The sequence below is a fragment of the Anticarsia gemmatalis genome, chromosome Z (assembly GCF_050436995.1).
Source record: "Anticarsia gemmatalis isolate Benzon Research Colony breed Stoneville strain chromosome Z, ilAntGemm2 primary, whole genome shotgun sequence".
NCBI classification, from domain to species: Eukaryota; Metazoa; Arthropoda; class Insecta; order Lepidoptera; family Erebidae; genus Anticarsia; species Anticarsia gemmatalis.
The window spans coordinates 718,759-724,996 of NC_134776.1; the positions used below are offsets into that span (position 1 = coordinate 718,759).

General features: G+C 38.8%; 1 non-coding gene across 1 annotated transcript; it reads left to right on the forward strand.

The window, feature by feature from the left end:
• Window positions 1–525: 525 nt before the first annotated feature.
• Window positions 526–596, forward strand: TRNAV-GAC (transfer RNA valine (anticodon GAC)). The gene has a single exon. It is a non-coding gene; the product is annotated as a tRNA-Val (tRNA).
• Window positions 597–6,238: the final 5,642 nt, after the last annotated feature.

Here is a 6,238-nt window from a genome sequence, read left to right on the forward strand (position 1 = left end):
ACCTATTTAATCGTTGTAAGGTATGAAACATATTTTTGCTTTCAAAAATAACATATAATTAATGTGTTCAAGCGTAAAAAGAAAATCTCAAGCAGTCATCTGACCAAGATATCTTTTTAAGCATTCCTACAAATGAAGTTGACCCTTGCTCAGCATTCAATGACATTCATCATAATTTCTTACCTCTTAAGATCATAAACAGTGTACATAATAATAATATTTACGAAGCTATTTTAGATAGGACCGCGTTTAACTCTAGCCAAATAAATGTTTTCATGTACGTAGTACGTATTACTACGTATTTAACATTATGTACTTAGAACGTAAACATTTTATATTAGTATGGAAATTATGGCAATGATATAAAGACATACATATTATTATATACTTGCAACTTACGGGTAAGTGGGCGATAAGAAATCATAACCGGTAACTGTATACAATACCGCATAGGACAGGTAGTGATAAGCGGGTTAGAGTCTTATGCAGTCCAGTGAGTCCAGTGTTTGAATAATATTTGTACAAGCATCGGTAATTCAGTGGTAGAATGCTCGCCTGACACGCGGGCGGCCCGGGTTCGATTGCCTGCCGATGCAAGTTAACGGGAGTCATGCTTTTGTATTTTTTTTTTATTAAGGTTTGCTCTACATTTTAATATTTTGTATTTCATAATATTCTCTTTATCATGAAACATGAAATCTACTGTTAGAAGTTTGTGCTACAACTTCTAACAGTTATCGAGTATAATTTGATGGGTTCATAATTTGTTTTTGGAAAATAAGCGAGAGATGGCGTTAGTAGGTATTAGAGCAGATTTTACCCATCTTTCACCAATGTTTCCGAAGTCCGATGACAGGAACAATTTGAAAATGTTCAGTATCAAGTAGACCAAGTATGATAACAATGGGGAATTGAATTCAGAAGTAATGGTAAGGATTTTACATACTTAAATACATACACGATATCACGCCTTATTTCCACAGGGGTAGGCAGAGACCAAATAACGCCATTTGATAAAAACCTTTCAAACTACCTATGCCTTATTCACAGCCATCTTGTCATATGTTACCGTCGACGGCTGCGACACACTGGATATTGTATTGTAAAGAAAACGAGAAAGTAATAACTTATGTACGCAAAAAAAAACATTTAATTATAATCATCATTTAAAGTTAAATGCACAATCAGGGACATTGTGTTAAAATTACAAAGAACAAAATATCAAAAGTTAGCTTCTTTATAACGGAAAATCGTCGATAGATGGCGTTAAAAGGTGGCAGAACCCTTGAATTTAATATGAAGTCTGTGTCTATCCTAATAAAAATCTATACTAATATTATAAAGCTGAAGAGTTTGTTTGTTTGTTTGTTTGAACGCGCTAATCTCGGGAACTACTGGTCCGATTTGAAAAATTCTTTCAGTGTTAGATTGCCCATTTATTGAGGAAGGTTATAGGCTATATATCATCACGCTACGACCAATAGGAGCAGAGTATCAGTGAAAAATGTTACAAAAACGGGGAAAACTATGATTCTCTTATGTGACGCAAGCGAAGTTGCGCGGGTCAGCTAGTTATTTGATATTTAGCGTTCAGGTAGGTTTATTCATGGAATACTTTTGCACTTTGAGAGATCTTCTGATCACGGCGCACGCTATCTAAACCTTAAAGTTATTCTTTGGTAAAAGGTACTTGATTATAAAATTCTTGATTTCAAGTAATAATACGCTTACATTGTTTTACCGATTTCTAGTCGATGTATAAAATGTTGTATCAGACTTATTTATTTAATTTTGCAAGTACGGAAATAGATCTGCAGCATTTTACTTGCTTATTGAATGCGGGAAGCAATTTCGCCAGAGTGTAACTAAATAATATTTTTAACACCTATTTTAAGGAATTTATGGTTATAGTTTTTTGAAATATACTAATAATTCTATAATAAGTTTGGTATCATATTACTATGTGCGTATGAGTAACGCGTATATTGTCGTTACTACTTATATTATTATCTCAAAGTTTACATTAAAACCCTAGACACTGAACACTCAAAGTAAAGTTTATTATCAGTGACAAGTGTCAAAGTAAAGTTGGAAACCTATCAAAATGTCGCAATTCCCGTAAGTAGCGAATCTAAAAGCTCCAATTTTATCGAAAGTAATTTTTTGTACTGGAAAACCATCAATAGATGGCGTTAGTAGCCAATAAAATATTGAAGCAAATAAAATTCTTAGTTCATAGTTGTTGGCACATGAACTAAATGTTGTGTGTTTCATCTTTACCCATTGAAAAAGTACTAGTGTAAGTACTTTATTTAATAATGAATGTAAAAATATATAAGAATGAGTGAGATGACAATATTAATAAAATCAATTGAAGTAGGTAGTGGAAACGCACAAACGGAAAACTTTACATGAATGTAAGAAGACGACATGATTTAAATAGCTCATCTTACACGTGCCTTCGTTCCATCCCCTCTATAGACCCTCTAGTATCATCGAGTTATTCGTTAAATCTTCAGGCATTTATCGACGTGTTCCGAGTTTCCATCTCATTGATTACTCCTCACGTTACACGAGCTCGAGTTCTCGCGCGTTCAGGCTCATATGTCCTCGGTATGAAGTAAAGTATAATTTACTCCTCTTTCTTTGCCTTACATGCCTAGTACAAGACTAAGTGCGCGAGTGAGTTTACCAACATTTACTTTTAATTGGGGGTAAACAATTTTTAATTGCACTTTTTCTTTCATAAAATATGTCGCTCGTATGCAACCTGAGCGGTTGCGTTTTTCTCTGTTATTGTTGTAAAATTACTCCTTTTATTTGTAATACTGTATTACTACTTTTTAATTCTGTTTTTCTGTCGTACTGCCGATTAGTTCACGTGTTTCCATAGGACCACCGTATAGTCTACTAATAATTGTAAAATAAATAAATAGCTACGCATCACTACATAGTATAAAACAAAGTCGCCCATTTTGTCTGTAGTCCCTTCGTATGCATAAAACTTTAAAACTACGCAACGGATTTTGATGCGGTTTTCACTAATAGAAAGAGTATTTTCTCCGACAGGTTTTTATATATAATTGAAATACATTGAAACTATATTAGCTGAGTTATAGCGATTTATGTCCAAGAAGTCAGAAAAAAAATCTAACTGAAGATTGCATTTGTGCGTGCGCCGCTTATACCGTTGGATACAAGTAAGAACAATGTATAGCAAAAACATTGGTCTTTATTAGTTCTACAAAAAAGTCCGCGATGACATATATCCAGCTTTTTTATTTAAGTCACAAAAACTACTTTTCTGTATTAAAAAAACATTTAATTCGTTGGGTGATGTTTAACTGGTGATATAACCAATAATACATATATCCTTATCAAAATAAGTAAGTTCATCATCACGAGCATTTAATTTAGATTATTTTTGCAGTTTACAGTGTGTTATTTAGACATATAGTTTAGGAGATATCACGATATTAGTATTGCGGCACGGTACGGGCCGGCCGCGGTGGCGGGGGCAGCGTCCCTATAAATAGCGCGTCACAAAAAATATAAAAAAACGGTACATAAAAAATAAATAATATTAAAAAGTAGGTACTACGACTTTGATTTATACATATAAGACAAAAAAAAATCTGTACATTACTTAAATATTTTTTCCAAAAACTGATAGGGGGGGCGATCAAAGAAGAGTCACAGAAACCAAAAAACATTTTAATATTTTAAACGCGGTTAAGGGAAAGAGAAATTATTGTGAATTGAAAATTAGTATCCAATATGTGTTGGTGCGTTGACTGTATTTGTCGAAGTAGCGGGATACACGCAAACGAAGTTGCGCGGGTCAGCTAGTATTATTATAAAGTAGTTAGAAAGTTTTTATTTCCGGAAAATAGCCGACAGATGGCGTTGTCAGGCGTTACGACGTTGAAACTGGATTCTGCTCTCGTTGGAATCACTTTTGTTTGTGAATAATAGAAAGTAATAAGTATACTTTAAATAATAAACTTTTGTTATAAATGAGCTATCTATGTCAATAATCTATACTAATATTATAAAGCTGAAGAGTTTGTTTGTTTGTTTGTTTGTTTGTTTGAACGCGCTAATCTCGGGAACTACGGGTCCGATTTGAAAAATTCTTTCAGTGTTAGATAGCCCACTTATTGAGGAAGGCTATAGGCTATATATCATCACGCTACGACCAATAGGAGCAAAGTACCAGTGAAAAATGTTACAAAAACAGGGAAAATTATGGTTCTCTCATGTGACGCAAGCGAAGTTGCGCGGGTCAGCTAGTGAATACATAATTTGAGCCACTTCGGGTTAGCTCCTAGACCAAACGCACATGGGTACTTTTAAGTTTACTAAGTTTATATTATTCTCGTACATAGTCACCTACTGGTATATTATAATAATAGTCCATCTTACACGTGTATTAGATCCTGACCTATTCCAGCCCAGCGATTCCGAATATCGTGTCGATGTAAATCTATTTCATCGGAACCCTCTATTCAAGATATATTTATTGCTAGTATCAGTTGAATACGCAGAACGGATAATGGACCATTAGCCCTTAATTTGATAAAGTCCGGTGTTACCCGACACTTACCGTAAAACGGGGTAGTAATGTTTAAATTCATATTTATACCCAAAAAATTGCTTCAAAGTCTACCGTCCTCGAATGCCTTAATATCGACCCCCAAAACTTTGGATTTAAAGTGGGATTTCTTTTCTAATGAGTTGTTTGAAGTGTTTATCTCTTTAGGTGTATATTAATCAATAAAGATACAATATTGTTAATTGAAAAAACGTTTTTAAACACAGTTTTTCCATTCACCCCTTTGGTCGTTTCGATTTACCCCTATCGCTGGGTGAATAGAAATTGACCATTTTTTTAATGAAATATCGTAAAATTATGCATATTTTTGGACAAATATGGTTTTAACTCTTTCTTCATGGCGCCGGACATGATATAAAATAACCCGAAAATAAAAATAACAAGTTATTCGCAACAAATTTTTAGGACAAAGTTGAAAATCGTTTCTATTCACCCCGTTTTACGGTACCTACTTAAAATACATCAATTTTTTTTTTTTTTTTTTTTTTTTTTTCGTGGGGAAATGCGTTACGCATACCCTGCGCCCTGGGTGGAGCACAGGGTTATGTGGGACTCTCCCACCAGAAGGGCGGGCATACACCACTAAAACCCCACGAGTGCCTGCCTGTTCCGCGTGTGTGACGTGCGACGGGATAACTGCTTGCGCTTAGAACCGCAAGTCGCACGCCACGCGGTTGCCCCTTCCACGGGGGCCCTTCCTAGGCCAACTGGCCCGATGGACCGGACACTACGGCCATCGGCCTGCCTTGGAGTCTCACCTCCAAGTTGGCAACGGACGCCCAGTCCACTGCCAGAGACCCAATTTAGGGTGGGCGACGATTATGCGCCACTCTCCTTCGCCCGACGCGACGTTGACGCCTCGGGTCTGCGTTCGGGTCTAGCTCCCGGACCCTCTCTGCGTCCTCTTTTTGTGTGATGACAGTTTCGCTGTAGGCGAGCATCGCGTTCCAGGCCACGTCGCTGCCGAGCATGGAGCGAATTACGGCCGGCAGCGACAAGTCAGGTCCTATCGCGGCAACCAGCGCGCCGCGCTCCGTCGCCCAAGCCGGACACTCGGCCAATGTGTGGGCGGCCGTATCTTCAATATGCCCGCAGTGGTGGCATGCTGGGGAAGGCTCTCTCCTTGCGACTTTAAATAGGTATCGGCCGAAGCAGCCGTGGCCCGTCAGAGTCTGCGTCAGACGGTACGTAACTGTTCCATGACGTCTGTTCAACCATTCTTCGAGGACCGGTTGGATGGCGCCAATAAGATGAGCACTAGCGCTGGGGTGTTCCAACCGCTCGGCCAAGGTCCGGAGGATATTTTGGCGTGATTCGCGCCTCCACTGCGCGACAGCCTCCGGGTCCCGACCGGTCCCCCGGGTCCGAGCCTCCGAAGTCTGGCGGTATATATCCGCCAAGACTCGGGCTTCAAGGTCCCACGGGGGAGTCCTTGCCAACACGCACGCCGCCTCGAACGATACGGTGGAATACCCTCTAACCGCTCGGATGGCCAGCACTCGTTGCGGCCTGCGCAGAACTGCGGTGTTCGCGCTCTTGAGGGCATCCACCCATATCGGCGCGCCGTAGAGCGCCATGGAACGAACGACACCAGTAAACAGACGACGACAAACATCTGACGGA